Consider the following 16965-nt stretch of genomic DNA (forward strand, 5'->3'; position numbering starts at 1 on the left):
GACTTTTGTTTCCTTTACATTGAGGTATTGTTGTTGTTGTTGTTGTTAAGTGCCGTCGAGTTGGTTCCAACCCATAGCGACCCTGTACAGGGTTTCCAAGAGTGTAAATCTTTACGGGAGTAGAAAGCCTCATCTTTCTCCCGCGGAGCGGCTGGTAGTTTCGAACTGCTGACCTTAAGGTTCGCAGCCCGGTTCGTAACCACTACGCTACTAAAGCTCCTTTAATAACCCAATAGGGCCAAGTAAAACTGTACCATAGGACATCCTAGCTTCAGTCTTTACAGAAAGGCTGCATTGAGGCTGCATGAGGCATTGGCTGCCACATCTTTCTCCTGCTGAGCTGCTAGTAGCTGCCAACTACTGACCTTTCAATTAAGCGGCATGCTTAACCACTGCACCACCAGGGCTTCTTAAATAATTGTTGTCAAGTGCTGTTGAGTCACTTCTGACTCATAGCAACCTTCCTTGTATAGGGTTTCCAAAGAGCAGCTGGTGAGCTTGAATTGCCAACCTTGTAATTCAAACCAGCCTTGCAGTCCAGTGCATTAATCTGTAGCACCACACCAAGACTCCCCTTAATTAATTGGTGTGCCATGGAGTCGGTTCCGACTCATAGTGACCCTGTACAGGGTTTCCGAGGCTGTAAGTCTTTACAGGAGGAGAAAAGCCTCCTCTTTCTCCCATTGAACAGCTGGTAGTTTTGAACTGCTGACCTTGAGGTTAGCAGCCCAATCCATAACCTCTAAGTAAGCCCCTCTAAATATCTTAATGTAGCACTGTAGGATATGCACTGGACAACTGCTAACCACGTGGTCAGTCGTTCAAACCCATCAGCAGCTCCTTGGCAACCCTATAAAGGATCACTGTCAATCAGAACCAACTCACCAACACGTAACAATGACATACATATCCTGAAATATTACCCTGATTTCTAAACGGTCCCCAAGGAATCCCAGAACAAGAGAAGTCAAGAGAAAGGGCAGTAACATTCTTTGAGAATCTAGTATCTGATGTGTGTGCAATTTGATGGGTTCTCAAGAAGTAGGGTACAAGGCAGAAGTAGAGAGGATAGGCCTAGATTTTAATCTGAGCTCTGTCTGTGATGTTGGGGCCCTCAAGTGACTCCCCTTCTTATTATCTGTGTTATTTTGGATAAGTATTCTACTTCTCAGAGCCTCATTTCTCTCAATGCTGGAAAAGAGATAAGAATACATTCTTCACACCATTGTATTTTAGAAAAACGATTATGTGTATAAATGTCCCTGGTGCATACTAATCATTCAGTACACAATAGACATTAGGTCTATAGGAACAATCAGTAAAATATTTATATTGGAATATATAAAGCAGGCCCTGTGCTAGGCATTAGGATACAAACTTTACCTATTTAATCTTCAACTGTGAATAGGTATAATTATCTCTATTTCATAGATAACTCTCAGAGAGGTTAAATAACTTGTCTAGGTCACACAAGTAGTGAGAGGCAGAGACAGAATTCAATCCCATGTCCGCCGGACTCCGAAGCTTTTGTCCTTTCTGGGTCACTAAGGCAGCTCATCCTTTGTACCTTGTTTTTTCTAGAAAACTGTGGAAGCACCCAGGTACATGTTTGTTTCATTTTCTTATTTAAAGAAAGAAAAATATAATATGACATTCAGGCATGAGTGGAATTCCTGAGGGACGTGCTTCCAATTCCAGCTTTGCTTCAGATCCATCAAAATGCCAAGCCTGGAGATCTACACCACTTCACCGTGTCAGTGTGCCCTATGTCATACCCTATGATGTCAAGAGACATTTTCTGTAGGAGGCCTTGGGCTGAGTAAAGGAGCCCTGGTAGTGCAGCATTTAAAGTACTCCACTGCTAACTAGAAGATCAGCAGTTCAAACCTACCAGTTACTTCACAGGAGAGAGATGAGGCAGTCGGCTTTTGTCAAGATTTACAGCCTTGGAAATTCTATGGGTTAGTTCTACTGTGTTCTCTAGGGTCGCTATGAATTGGAATCGACCATGGTGGCTTGGACTGTGTTTGGGTTTGGGATGTATAAATTAAGCAGAACAGTGATGGCTGTGGTTTTGAATATATCTGTTTGATTAAGTTTCTCTACCAACTGCATTATTTGTTTTACAGACCTGAGCTAGGCTGATTGGATTTCTCTCTCTCTTTTTAACACAAATAGATTCTGGAATTGGAAAAATAAAATATTCCTCAGCTGAAAGGAAAGAATTAGCTTGGGGAAGGTACCCAGGTGGTACCCATAGAATGCACATGTTTGACACTGAAATAAAAGTAGTGCTGTCTGTGCCTTTGCTGTGGTGCTCGTTCCTTGAGCAACAGAGGCTCCAATGGCAGGAGAGAGTGAGAGCTGCTCGGAGGCATTAGCCAGGAGTGTAGTCTTGTATATGAATATTAACACCATGAATGCAGCACCTACTAGAGGCCAGGGGAAGTGTGGAATGTGTGCAATAACCATTAAGAACATGGGGTTGTAGTTCAACAGACTTGGATATTAACCTTAGCATTTAGTAGCTGTGGAGCATGAGTTAATTCTCTCTCTCAGTCACAGAGAACTAAAAGCTAATTCTTAGTATGTGCTGGGAATGTTCTTAGCAATTTACATGAATTAACTGCCTGAATCTTCCCAACCACCCCATAAGTGTCATTTACCTATTTTAAGTCAGGGTATTGGGGCATAAGGAGAGTTAAGTTACTTGTGCAAAGTCATATAGCTAGTTGTTGGGTACCATGGAGTCAGTACTGAATCATAGCAACTCTATGCACAACAGAATGAGACACTGCCCAGCCCTGTGCAGCTACGCTTCAGCCCATTGCTGCTGCCACTGTACCAGTCCATCTCCTTGAGGATTGTCCTCTGTTTCTACGACCCTCTACTTTACCAAATGTGATCACCTTCTCCAGGGACTGCTCCTTCCTGATAACATGTCCGAAGTATGAGACACAAAGTCTGGCCATCTTGGCTTCCAAGGGACATTTTGTCTATACTTCCAACACAGATTGTAGTATTTTTCTCCGACACCATAACTTAAATGCATCAATTCTTCTACAGTCTTCCTTTATTCACTGTCCAACTTTCACATGCATATAATGTTATTGAAAATCCTATGACTTGGGCCAGGCATACCTTAGTCCTCAAATTGACATCTTTGTTCTTCAACACCTTGAAGAGGTCTGGTGGAGCAGATTTGCTTAATGCAATACACCGTTTACTTTCTTGATTGCTGCTTCCATAAGTGTTGATGTGTGAGCTCAGTAAAATGAAGTCTTTGAAAACGTCAGACTTATCTCCATTTATATGGGTGTTGTTTATTGACCTAGTGGATTTGTCTTTTGTTTATATTGAGATGCAACCCATACCAAAGACTGTGGTCTTTGATCTTCAGTTGTAAGTATTTTAAGTCTTCACTTTCATTAAGCAAGGTTGTATCATCTGCATATTGCAGGTTGTTAATGAGTATTCATCTAATCTTGATGCCACGTTCTTCATATAATCCATCTTCTTGTATTACTTGCTCAGCATGCAGGTTGAATAAGTATGGTGAAAGAATACAACCCTTGGACACACCTTTCCTAATTTTAAGCCATTCAGTGTTCCCTTGTTCTGTTTGAGCAGCTGTGTCTCGGTCTATGTACAGGTTCCTCATGAGCTCAATTCCGGAATACTCATGTTCCTCAGTGTTGTCCATAGCTTGTCATGATCCACACAATCAAAGCCTTTGTGTAGTCAGTAAATCACAGGTAAATATCTTTCTGATATTCTCTGCTTTTAGCTGAGATCCATTTGATATCAACAATGGTATCCCTCATTCCATGTCCTCTTCTGAATCTGGCTTGAACCTCTGGCAGTTCTCTGGCAGTGTACAGTTGCAGCTGTTTTTGAAAACAACTTTACCAAAATTTCACTTGAATGTGATATTAATGATACTGTCTGGTGATTTCCACATTCTGTTGGGTCACCGCTCTTTGAAATGAGCACAAATATGGATCTCTTCCAGCCAGTTAGAAGGTAGCTGTCTTCTAAATTTCTTGACACAGATGAGTGAGTGCCCCCAGTGCTTCATCAGTTTGTCGAAATATTTTAATTTGTTTTCCATCAATTCCTGGAGCCTTGTTCTTTGCCAATGCCTTCAGTGTACTTTGGACTTCTTCCTTCATTATCTTTGGCCCTTGATCAGATAGATGCTCCCTCTTGAAATGATTGAACATCGACCCTTTTCTTTTGTACAGTGACTTTCTGTATTCCTTCCATCTTCTTTTGATACTTTCTGCATCGTTCAATATTTTGCCCATAGACTCCTTCAACATTTCAAGTAGAGGCTTGAAGGTTTTCTTCAGTATGCTGAACATGTCCTTCCCACTAGGGAAGTGGTAAAGTCAAGATTCAATCCCAGTCCATCGAGAGCCTACACTCTTAATAACACTGTATTGTGTTTCTCTTAAACTGACCTCAAAAGACTCTTGGGAAAATGAAATGGAAAACGTGCATTTAAGATGCTCAAAGAGTCCTGGTGTGGTGCTGTCGGATATGCTAGCCATCAGGTCAGTGCTTCAAACCCACCAGCCACTCCTCAGAAACCTTATACAGGATAGCTGTGACTAGGAACCAACTGGACAGTGCTCAACACCAACAGCATCACTGTCTGCCTTCAATATTTTGAGGCCCTTCTTACTTAGTCTTATTATTATACTTACATGGCCTGGAGCTCGAGCCAGGTACTTTGCAGAGGACTTCAGGAGGACATTTTTTTTTAAAATCTGTTTTTAGGATGACTTGGTTTATAGACATTGATGGATGAAATACCTGCCCAAGATCTCCTGAGCTTGTATCAGAAAGAAAACCCACATGTGGTCATGTCATAAATGATGAAGAACATCCTCCTGTTCTGTATAATTAGTTGGACACTTCTGCCTTGCCCCCAGTGGGGCCTTTTAGGGCCTGAGGAAGAAGATAAAGATCACTTGAACAGGGGCTGCCATGCTGTCTTGTGACTTGGTAGGTTTGGATAGGTGCTCTTAGGGCAAGTAGAGGAGTTTCCATGCACTGTATGCCTTCTATAGGCACTGGGCTTGGTGTCTCTATTTATGGGCTCTGCCACCCTGAGCAAGTCAGCCTTGCAGAGTCTACATTTTCTCATTTGTAAAGGGAGGCTAATAAAAGCTACCTTTTGGGGTTGTTGTTAGGATTTATTATCAAACATGAAAACTTTCTGTGATTCTTGCAAATACCTCATCCATATTGTTATATGATCATTGTTCAGTCATCACAAAAAGACAGGAGAGGATTTTACAAGTAACAAGTCTCTTCAATGCATACAGTATTAGTGCTTCAGGATTTTTTCTTCTTCTTCTGCCTTTAGGAATCATCTAGAAAGAGCAATGAGAGAGACCTAGGTTGGAATCTTGGCCCTGTCATTTTATAGCCATGAGACCATGATTTGGTTTCTTGTTTTGTTTTAAATCAAGATGCTACGTTTAATGACGTTTCCTAAGGTGTCCATTGTTGAAAATACTGAAATATTTTATAAACTAAGAGGCTCAGTTTCCTCATCCACAAAATGATGGAATGAAGACCTACCTTAGAGTTTGGCTTTGAAGATACAATGAGACTTTTGTAAGAGACCTGCTCATAGCCACGTATCAATACATACGGATTATTTTTCCCTTGACAATTTCCAGGTGCCCAGGTCCAGAGAGTCTGCGTGGGCAAGCCATCATCTGTGGAGAGCTCAATTTAGGTACTGGGAAGACCAGGCACTAGATGAAAAGGACTGATATGATCTCTGCCCTTGGAGACTTTTACCGCCTAAGGGGAAAGTAATTAGATATAATTCCAAGGCACTATGAGAGTGAATTAATAGTAAACTTCAATTGAATTCTTTCTGCTTGCCAATCACTCTATATGCACTGTCTGTCTAGGTCTTTGTAAGAGTACTACAAATTAGATGGTGCTGTTATCTCCATTTTTCTGGGGACAAATTTAATCAGAGGTTAAAACACACCCAAAGTCACAAAACTAGTAAATGGTGAATCCTGGCTTCAAGCTCAGTTCCATCTGACTGAGCACTCACTTTCCTGACCACTCTGCTGCTTGAATGATGTTCCTAGAATGAAAGTGGAGCCCAGGAAAGGTTGGCAGCATAGCCAGTGTGTTAGTTGGGTAGGTTGGATTTGAACACACTTATGTGAACCCTCAGAGTACTGAAGTAGCTCTGTGGGTTAATGTACTGGATTACAGAGTTGGTTTGAACCGCCAAGTCAGGAGTTCAGGCTCAGCAGGTGCTCCTTGGAAACCCTATCCAGGGTTGTTATGGGTCAGAACCAACTAGATGGCACCTAACAACAACAACAATATAAACCCTCAGGTTGGGACTTCACCACCATGCTATCTTGCTCTAGCAGCCGTTTAGCCAACCTGTCACTTTCATCTAGGGATATCAGTGACTCTTCCAAGAGAAAGCAGTTTCTTCACAAAATACTGATGATAATAAAAGAGGAGGGAGAGATGTGAACATGATGGATGAGAAGTCACCTCTCCATGTGCTGGTATTTAGCCTCCTGTAGGGCATGCTGTGGGTGTGGAAGTGGGGGGTAGTGTTAAAAAAAACCACCTGATAAACTGCCCTGACCTTCAGTTCTGACGTCAATTTCAACAAAGTAGACTATCCCCTTCCAGAGCCTTGAGATTCATTATCTTCATTCCTTTTCATGGTGTCTTCAGTTGTTGATAAAATATACAGTTTTATTGTCATCTCCATTATCAGCCCTCTTCCCTGTTCACTTTGGAGAATGCCAGAGCGACCCTGTATTTAAAGAGAACGATTAGGGAGCCCAGTTATCCTGGGCCTCTTGAGATTCAGTGGCTGTTGTTGTTGTTAAGTGCCATCGAGTCGGTTCCAACTCATAGTGACCCTGTATAGGGTTTCCAAGGAGCAGCTGGTGAGCCTGAAGCACTGACCTTGCAGTTCAAACGACTTTGCAGTCTAACTCATTAGCCCACAACACCACACCAGGACTCCTTGGTGGCTGTAACTGTCTGTAACAGTCCTCAGATGAGAGCCTAGAGTGTACACCAGGGAGAGAAGACGTTAGCTTCTAGTCTCATAGTATTCAGAACTCTGCCCTTGGAGCGTACCACCTGATGAAAGAGACTAACAAATAAATGGTGATAAGTCAGAGTGGAACACTGAGGGCTAGGAGAGCCCAGAGAAGGGTCCTCTCACCCAGTCTTGCCGGTGGAGATGGGGGAGGTGATCTGAGAAGGCTTCCTGGAGGAGGAGAAACTTCCAATCTGAGTTAACCAAGTAAATGAGTAAATAAAGCCTTCTTGCAGAAGAGAAAAACAGCGTATGTAAAACGCGGGCCCTGGAACAAGCAGTGGGAATTTCCACGGAGGGAGCCTGTTAGCCCTGGGACCTTTATAAAGAGGGAGATGGAGAACTGTGGGTGCTGCCCTGATGAGCTGGGGACAGATGGTAAGTGACAAGATTTGGAGAGTTGATCATAAGGCATCGAGAATGTTTCAGCTGGACACAGACGTTTCCTTAAACACTTGTCCTGTGGGTGGTGGGGAGCAGGAAAGCAGCGTGATCCAGTTTTCTTTTAGCGAGATGACTCCAGCTGATGGATGCTCATGAATTGGAGGGGGGATGAGCCTTGTGGGCTGGGATGCCCCTGTTAACTAAGTATCCCCTGATGAGGGCCTGAGCTGTGATCCTGACAGTGGGTTTGTGAGGACCTATGGTGTGGCGTAATGGTTTAATATGCCAGATTGCAAAGCCATTTGAACTGCAAGATTGGTGGTTCAAGCTTACCAGCTGCTCTTCAGAAACCCTACACAGGTTCGCTATGGGTCAGAAATGACTCGACAACACTTAACAACAACAGCAACAGATATTTGGAAGGTGAAATCTAGATGACTTGTTAATTGTTGTTGGACCTGAAAAAGGAGAGGAAATAATGGTGATTCTTACACGTCTGGTTTAGTTGGTTGGGTGAGTGGCTCTGCCTGCAGCAGGTGGTGTTGCGATCAGGAGTGCAAGGGAGGAAACGATATTGGGGGTGGGCATGGGCGGGAGCAAGGCAATGTTAAGTTCAGTTCAGTACATACTTAATCAAAGTGGTAGATGCTTGAAGCTCAGGGAAGAGGTTGAGGGTAGTTGTTTAAGCCTCTGCTTCATTGACAGGGAGGGAGCTCACCAGCTTGAGGGCAGCCCATTCAGCATTGTGGAGTTTTAACAAGAAGAAAGGCTGTCCTTAAGTTGAACTCGTCTCTTGACTCCAAATAACTTCCAGACCTTAGTTCAGCATTTTCTCCTTAAAGCTCCTTCTTCCACCCTTTAGCTGTTCGAAAGCAGCAGTAGGGTTTCCCCTATTGTCTTCTTTGCAGAAATTCCCTGAGAGGACCAAGAGAAGCCACAAGGAATCGGACTGTTAAAGGCTGGAAGGATCCTCAGGAGATGATCTATAAAATGAAGGAAACTCATTTTTCAAATAGAGAAACTGAAGCCCATAGAGAGGAAGGGGCTTTCTCAAAGTCACAGACTGAGTTAATGGCCAAACCAGAGACAGCTCTTCAGTTTAGGACTCTCTATTGCATCCATAAAGTTGAAACTTAATTTTCTGTCATGAGTTGTATGAGGAGCGATGGCATAGAATGACTGACAAATCAGTGAATGTGAACAGAAATTGTTTTTCTGTTCCAGGAAATGAATGGACAGAAAAGAACATCACAGAAAATTCAACCCCCTAACCTCATGCTTAAGGAGCTCTGGTAGTGTAGTGGTTACAAATCGGGCTGCGAACCTTAAGGTCAGCAGTTTGAAACTACCAGCCGCTCCGTGGGAGAAAGATGAGGCTTTCTACTCCCATAAAGATTTACATCCAGGGTCGCTATGGGTCGGAACCGACTCGATGGCACTTAACAACAGCAACAACAACAACCTCATGCTTAGTCCAGGGGTTACATTTTGGACTTACATTTTATTGTGTGTTTGTTGTTGTTGTTGTTGTTTTCATTCTAGATCAAGGCAACAATAACAATGGTAATGGTTACCTCAAACTTTTGCACAGGATTTTGCAAAGTGCCTTCAATAAATTTGATAGATGAAGAAACAAAAACTCAGGGAGGTTAGATAAATTGTCCAAGGTTGTGCAGCTTGAAAGAGGCAGAACTGAGACTGGAAGTCAGGCCATCAGATTCCAGCTGCCAACTGGGATGACAGAGAGCTTCCTGGTCTCCCTAAATTGGTCGTGTAGGCCAAGGTTCATTAGCTAAGCTCTCAGTACTGCTACATCATCATCCTGAGTCAGTGGAAGTTGATGGCATTTTAATGGAAGCCAAATAACTCTTTCTCTTGGCATTCTCAGGCAGCTGGACTTGTTGTGTTTTATGATAATTAAATACCACCATCTTTCATATCTGACACTCTTTAGGGCCTGATTCAGGGGCCATGACAGCAGTGCACACTGGGGCAGGGCTGCAAACCTGTTTTTCCCAATTCAGTCATGGCCAACAAAGCGAAACCAGAACGGACCTAGATTTGTAAAATGTGGATATATCAGAGTGATAACCAGAACAGGAAACATTACAGGTCAACACTCTGCTATAAACATAATCTTAGAAAACAAGAGCAGCATGTGTGTTGCATAGCAACCAAATATCTTGATTAGCATTGTGGGAAACAACTTTGCCCAGCTCAAAGATGGCAGCTAACTGTGATACTTTTAATGTGTGTCATTGTCCATAGTGCTCACATTGATCCAGTCTCCTCCATCAGGGTCCTGAAAGGGCTCATTATACCTCTTCTGAAACTCCCATTCCGGGGGTTTGACCATAATGTTTCCCATTCCCAGTTATCATTTCCGGTACAACCACATTTTACAAATTCAGGCCTGTTCCAGTTTTACTGCATTGGCCATGACTGAATGCTTCAAACCAGCTCAAAGCTCTGGATAAGGTCTTCTTTCACTCAATAGCAAGGAGACCTTTGGGCACTTGTTTGCCTTTTTGGCAGAGTTGGACATGGGCACTCAGCCTGGCACTTGTCCTTGGAGCCTTTGTTGACCTTAGATTGCAGGGCTGTTGACATATTCAAGTTCTTAGTTTTTCTGCTACTATTTTTTTAATGGCATACTCCACTCGAATCTTTCCAACAGTCAGGCACCGTGCACTCAATCGGGGCATGCTTATAGTATACCCCCGCCGGGTTCATCCCCCCGATGGCCACCAGAATCTTTCTCTAACAGTAATGTGATAGTGGCACTGCTATGCTCAGAGCCCTTCAGAGGTTCCTTGTCACCTTCAGGATAATAAGCTAAATTCTTCATCCCACCTCCTGCCCCTACTTACTTGTAACCATTCCATACTACTTATAAAGCGTTCCCTTAGTGGTTGTCTCATATTCAGGCTTCTAAAATCTCATACATACAAGGAGGCTTCAAAAAGTCCATGAAAAAATTCCATTCTCTTTTCCTTCCATTTCTCCATGAACTTTTTGAACCCCCTTCTTTATTTTCCTCTGCATAGAATGTCCTTTTGACACAGGTCACATGTCACTTTTTGGGAAGGCTTTCCTGATCCCAAAAGAGTCCAGCAGGCTGCCCAGTGTACTCCCTGCAGCTCCAGTGGGGCTGTAGTATAATCTGAGTAAGACTTACAGCAGCCAACCCTTGTAAAGTATTCACCATGGGACTCCCAAGCTCTGTCCTTGCCCCTTTCTTTTCCATCTGTTCCTCTTAATGCTAGCTGTTTATCAAGGATAGGGCTTATCCTCAACTTCTAACTCATCAAGTCACTACGTACAGCAAAACTGTGCTAAATATTGCTGATGGATTGAAAAGCACAGGGAATGTCACCTTATTGTACCTAGAATCTAGGACAGAACGCTTTTCCTCTGGTCTTAAATGCTGATCTGATACGGAACAGGGCCCTCACAGTTGGACACATGAAGGCCCCATTTGTCCAGTTTTGTTCTGAATGTCAAGACTGTAGCCATTTTTATTTTCATACATGAACAGCACTCTGCATACATTAATTAATACAGCCATGCATCACTTAATGTGCACAATGTTTTCTGTGAAATAGATATCAAGTAATTTGGATGTTGTACAAAAGCTATATTATATATTTCTCTCCCTCCCCGGCCATCTTGGCTGCTGCTCTTGGTCCGGGGCCATCCCACACCTAAGGTGAGAAGATGGTGGCCGCAAAGAAGATGAAAAAGTCATTGAAATCGATTACCTCTAGGCTCCAACTTATGAAAAGTGGGAAATACGTGTTGGGGTACAAGCAAACTTTGAAGACGGTCAGACAAAGCTAAGTGGAACTGGTCATCTTCACCAACAACTACCCAACCTTGAGGAAATTCGAGATAGAGTAGTCCGCCATGTTGGCCCACACTGCTGCCCATCACTACAGTGGCAATACTATTGAACTGGGCATAGAATATGCACAATGCCTATCAGTGATCCAGGTGATACCAATATCATTAGAAACCAGAACTGACTGATGAAAAACAAATCAGGCAATTATTTTCTTTAATAAGAGCTCATAAAAAAAAAAAAAAAAAGGAAAAGAAAAAAACTTTATATATAGGCAGTCCCTCAATTACAAACAAATTCCATTCCTAATCTGTCTTTAAGTGAATTTATACATAAGTCAGAACAGCTAGGTATGATTTATATATAACATCAGGTTGTCAAATGTTTGTCTTATATAGTATATAGTGTACCATTTTGTGTATAAAAATACATTAAGTAAACACTTCTAGAGAGACTAAAAACATTTTTGCATAATAATATAGTAATAATAACAGTGTTTGGATGCACATTGAAAAACAGCACCCATTTGTTATTACAAATTATTTTATGTGCTTTGAATCTTGAATCTCATAGGCTTTATGGGACTTGGGACCACAGATGGATATGTAGTTAGACATTGCTCCAGTGGGTATTACGCAGTGCATGATTGTCTGTGTGGTATTAACTTACTGGTGCAGCGCTGTAGGATAAACACTAGATCGCAAGGTCAGTTTGAACCGCAGCGTTGGCAGTTCAAACCCTATACAGGGTTGCTATGAGTTGGGACCGACCCAATGGCACTTAATAACAACACTAACAGCAACAACACATGTAAAGCTTCATGGTTAAGAGTATGGGTATGGGTGTGCTGATTTCATGTTTTTCTAAGTGGGCAAATTGCTTGTCCTGATATAATTTGTATTGTTGTTGTTATTGTTAAGTGCCATCAAGTCAGTTCTGACTCATAGTGACCCTGTATGGGGTTTCCAAGGAGTGGCTGCTGGGTTTGAACTGCCAACCTTGTAGTTAGCATCTTTAGCATAAAGCGTACTTTATAGGAACGAATGTTATAAGAGTTAAATAAAGCATTTAGAAAGTGTCTGGCACATAGTTGTTGTTATGTGTCATCGAGTTGGTTCTGACTTACAGTTACCTTGTATAGAGTTTCTGAGGCTGTAAATCTCTGCAGGAGCAGAAACCCTCATCTTTTTCCCTTGAAGCGGCTGGTGGATTTGAACAACTGACCCTGTGGTTAGCATCCCAATTCATAACCCACTATGCTTCCAGGACTTCCTGGCACATAGTAGGTACTCAATAAATGTTCATCAGTATCATCTCAGAGCAGCCTTGGTGACACAATGATAAATACCTAAATTGCTAATCAAAGGTCGGCTGTTCAAACCCACCAGCTGCACCATGAGACAAAAATACAGGAGTCTGCTTCTGCGAAGATGACAGTCTTGGAAACCTTTGGGGCAGTTCTACTCTGTCCTATAAGTTGCTAAGAATTGACTTGATGGCAGCAGGATTTGAGGGTTTGTTATAATCTCACCATTATCACTGTCTTGTTTACTCTTTGTATGGATGGCTGTTATCTTCCGTTAGGCTGTGAGCATCTCCAAGTCAAGGGCCATATTTGTTTCATCTCTGTATCATCCATTTTCCTCCTCCTCTAATTTTTACTGCCATGACTTTTTTATACTCATTTGATAGATGAGGAATTAGAGGCTCAGAGAGGTGAAGTGACTTAGAATCATGTAACCTCTGAAAGGCAGAGCCAAGGTTGAACCCAGATTTGTGAGACTCCCAAGCAATTCTGTGTGTCTTTCTTTACCTTCTGTTTCACCAAACACTGGCTATTTATCAAAGAGGGGAATCATCCTCAATTTATAACTCAAGTCTCTGCATACATGTTGTTGTTAAGTGCCGTCTAGTCAGTTCTGACTCATAGTGACCCTGTATAGGGTTTCCAAGGAGGCTTGTTGAATGTTGCTGTTGATTGAAAAACACCAGGGGGTATCACCATGTTGCACCTGGAATGCAGAACAGCCAGGCCTCCTTTGTCTGAAATACTGCTACCATGCAGAAAGGAACCTTCACATCTAAGCACATAGAAGCCTCATTTGTCTGGTTTTGTTCCATGTGTCAGGGATGCAGCCATCCTCACTGTCTTCTTCTAATCTGCAAGTTGAGCTACAGGCACCCTCCGGAATGCAGGGCTTGTCCAGAATAGGATACAACTATACTGTGTTTTTTCGCATAATGAACCCATGATGTGCACATACACATAACATGCATAAGAAACTAACTAAGGGTGTTGTGCTGTGTGCTTAAGCAGTTTAACGTGCATTAGTTGTGTAACTTTGGCACTGTGGGTTAATGCATCGGACTGAAAAGTCATTTGAACCAGAAGGTTGGTGGTTCAAGCTCATCAGTCACTTCTTGGAAACCCTATACACAGGGTCGCTAAGGGGCGGAACCGACTCAACGGCACTTAACAACAATAGTACTCAAAAAGTGTCACATTCCTGTTAGACAGTTTCCTTTTCTCTTTCTCTCAAGGTTTTTTGCCTTTGAACCACCGTTTAAATGCTGCAGAGTCATTACCATGATGACTGTTTTGTGCTTTGTTGTTGTTGTTCAGTGCCGTCAAGCGGTGATTCATTGCAGCCATAGAGGGTTTCCAAGGAGCAGCTGGTGGGTTTGAACTGCCAACCTTGTGGTTCGTAGTAAGTACAGTGCTGATCCTACAGCATCACACCAGAAGGCCATTTAGTCCTTTACAATTTACTAATTCAACATGCATAAATTTCTTTGTAATTGTAGATTTAATAGCTACCCTTTTCTGAACATCACTGTGTTCCAGCAGTGTGCTAAACACCTTGTATACATGATCTCATTATTTCTCATAACAGTCCAGTAATAGTTGGACATTATCTCCCTTTAGTGGTCAGAAAATTGAAGTTCAGAGAAATTATGTGACTTACTCACAAAGCTAGTAAATGGCAGAACTAAAACTTGAACTGAGGGTTGCCTGACCCCACATCCCTGCCTTGTTTGAGTCCCCACTACCCTTCACACTGCTCACTCAGATTGTGATTCACAGAGATGCAGCCTCGTTCTGGTGCTCAGGGGTTTTGTGCATATAAAATGCAAACTCTCTGAGGTATGATAGAGAATCAGCAGCTGCAAATACATCCGAGAACTTACAGGAGCAAAAAACATTCATGGAAAACCAGGCTTGCAAAACTCAGATAAGCCACTGGCCTTTACTGACAGAAGTGTGTGCAAATAACAATAACTGTGACTCACATTTGGGCTTGATTCAGAGATACACTTGGTAGCTGTATCTGCAAGAAGAGAGTGTAAATTGGAATTTACAACACAGTTTGCAAACGAATGCCAATGCATACTCCCAGGTCGCAACAGAGAAGAAACTAGCTGTCTGTGCGGACAAGTAGTCCTGACTCCCGATTTCCTTTCCTTTCCCCCACACTCACTAAACAGTTTCTGAGGTTCTACTATGCAACAAGATGCCTGGATGGTACAAGTTCAACATTTGCCTGTTAACTGAAAGGTTGAGAGGTTCAAGTCCATCCAGAGGTGCTTCGGTAGTAAGTCCTGGTGATCAGCTTCCAGATCACAGTCACTGAAAACCCTGTGCATGCAGTTCTGCTGTTTCATGTAGGGTTGCTATGAATTCGAATTGACTTGACAGCAATTGGTTTAGGGTGTGTGTGTAGGGGAGGGGGGATGGATATGTATGTGCACGTGCGCGCTTACTATGTGCCAAGCCTGAGTCTGTGCTGCCTCTGGGGATGTGGAGATAAATAGGCCTTCACTGTGGATGTAATAGTAGCCCACTGTAGAATTGGCACTTGAGCAAAGGTCATTGCTTTTTGTCCTCCAGACATTGGTTAGGTAGGAATGTGTGCCCCTTTCCACAGATGCACAGACCAAGGACCCAGGCAGGTGAAGGGCACTGTTGGAGGCTGTGAGTGGACTCTGGAAGAGTGTTCACCATTGTATTCTCAGAGGCCTGATTACAGGACTTGGCCCAGAACTCACAAAATGTATCATGAATGAGTTGAGTTTCTCCTCTTGAGACAGTATATAGGAGGGGTTATGGAGGAAAAAAGGTCCCGCTAGGGCCTCTTGCCTCTCTCTTCCCTTCTGGCCATAGGCAGAGGACCAGTTTGGTACAAGGAGCAGAAAGGAGCATGCAGTCAGACCCTTGAAAATGTCACGTTTCCTCTTTAGGGCATGTGAGTGAGTCTTCCATTGTTGATCCTCAAAACAAAGGGACCAAGGAAACATCAAGTGTCCTGTCCTAGTGGTCTCAGAATGGAAGGGACAAGGGGAGGGAGATAAAGGGCATCTAGAACTATCTCTAGGCAGGAAAGCAAACACCCATATAGGATCATGGGCTTAAGAGCCCAGAATGGTTGGATGTTATTTTACAAACAGATACCTCCACACTAGCCTTATCCTCCTGGACAGACTGCCCAGGGACTATTAGCCATTCACTGAATGAACCTCTAGGAAGCATCTACTCAGTTCTAGTTGCTGTGCTAACTCAGCACAGAGGGGAGTAGGGATTTTTCACACCTACTAGAGGAGGCAAAGATTGTGGGTTAATGTGCTGGACTGCAAAGTTGGTTTGAACCACAAGGTCAGTGGTTCAAGCTCACCAGCTACTCTTCAGAAACCCTATACAGGGTCGCTATGGGTCAGAACTAACTCAGCAACACTTAGCAACCAACTAATAGAGGAGGCTAAAGGCCTTCTGGTGGTGCAGTGGTTAAGCACTTGACTGCTAACTAAAAGGTCAATAGTTCAAACGCTCCAGCCACTCATGGGAGAAAGACATGCCCTCTGCTTCCATAAAGAGTTCATCCTTGAAAGCCTTTAGTTCAATTCTACTCTGCCTCTAGTGTCACTGAGTCCACATATTTGACAGCAGTGGGTTAGAGGAGCCAGTATGGAGGCACAGTATGTATTCTATAGGTGCTTTTTTTGTTGTTGTTAAGTGCCATCGAGTTGATTCCGACCCATAGTGACCCTGTATAGGGTTTCAGAGGAGCAGCTGGTGAGCTTGAACCACCAAACTTGCAGTTCAAATGGCTTTGGTTAGGGGAAAGATAAAGTATCAGGTGAGAAGTCCAAGTTACTTGCTGTTGGCATTTTCAGTGGAAGAAAAGAGAACTTTGGGGAGGGGCAATCATGTAAAGCTTTCTACAGGGGTTGGCAACTGAGCTAGCTTCAAAAAACAGAGGTTTTAGACCAGGATATTCCTTTCCCTCATAGAAGAATTTTAGAAGTTCTTAGATGTGACCAGCAATCTTCATATTTAGAATCCTGTTGTTTCCAGATTTTTGGAAGTACTTTAAAAAGTTATCAAGCCAAAGCCTGGTGTCTTCTGAAGGTAGATGTCTGTAGGGTTGTAGACCAGGCAGCTCTGACCAGGACTGCAGATGTTTGCCACCTCCATTGAGGGAATAATGTGACCTGGTCCATTCTTGCCCTCGACTGACAGAATTGCATGGGTATCTCCATTTTGTGCAAAGGCACCATGATTTGGTAGACAGAACTCAGTCTTTGGATTTACAAGGATCACTTAGTAGTTTTGTAAGCCTCAGTTGCCTCAACT

The 16965-nt window shown here is 42.9% G+C and overlaps 1 protein-coding gene and 1 pseudogene across 1 annotated transcript in view; both read left to right on the forward strand.

The window, feature by feature from the left end:
• TENM4 (teneurin transmembrane protein 4) overlaps window positions 1–16965 on the forward strand; it is a 543700-nt gene that overhangs the window by 200901 nt on the left and 325834 nt on the right. The gene's annotated exons all lie outside the window — the stretch shown is intronic.
• On the forward strand, window positions 11213–11520 carry LOC102833138 (annotated as a pseudogene).

This window comes from Chrysochloris asiatica, unplaced genomic scaffold, assembly GCF_000296735.1.
Source record: "Chrysochloris asiatica unplaced genomic scaffold, ChrAsi1.0 scaffold00074, whole genome shotgun sequence".
NCBI lineage: Eukaryota > Metazoa > Chordata > Mammalia > Afrosoricida > Chrysochloridae > Chrysochloris > Chrysochloris asiatica.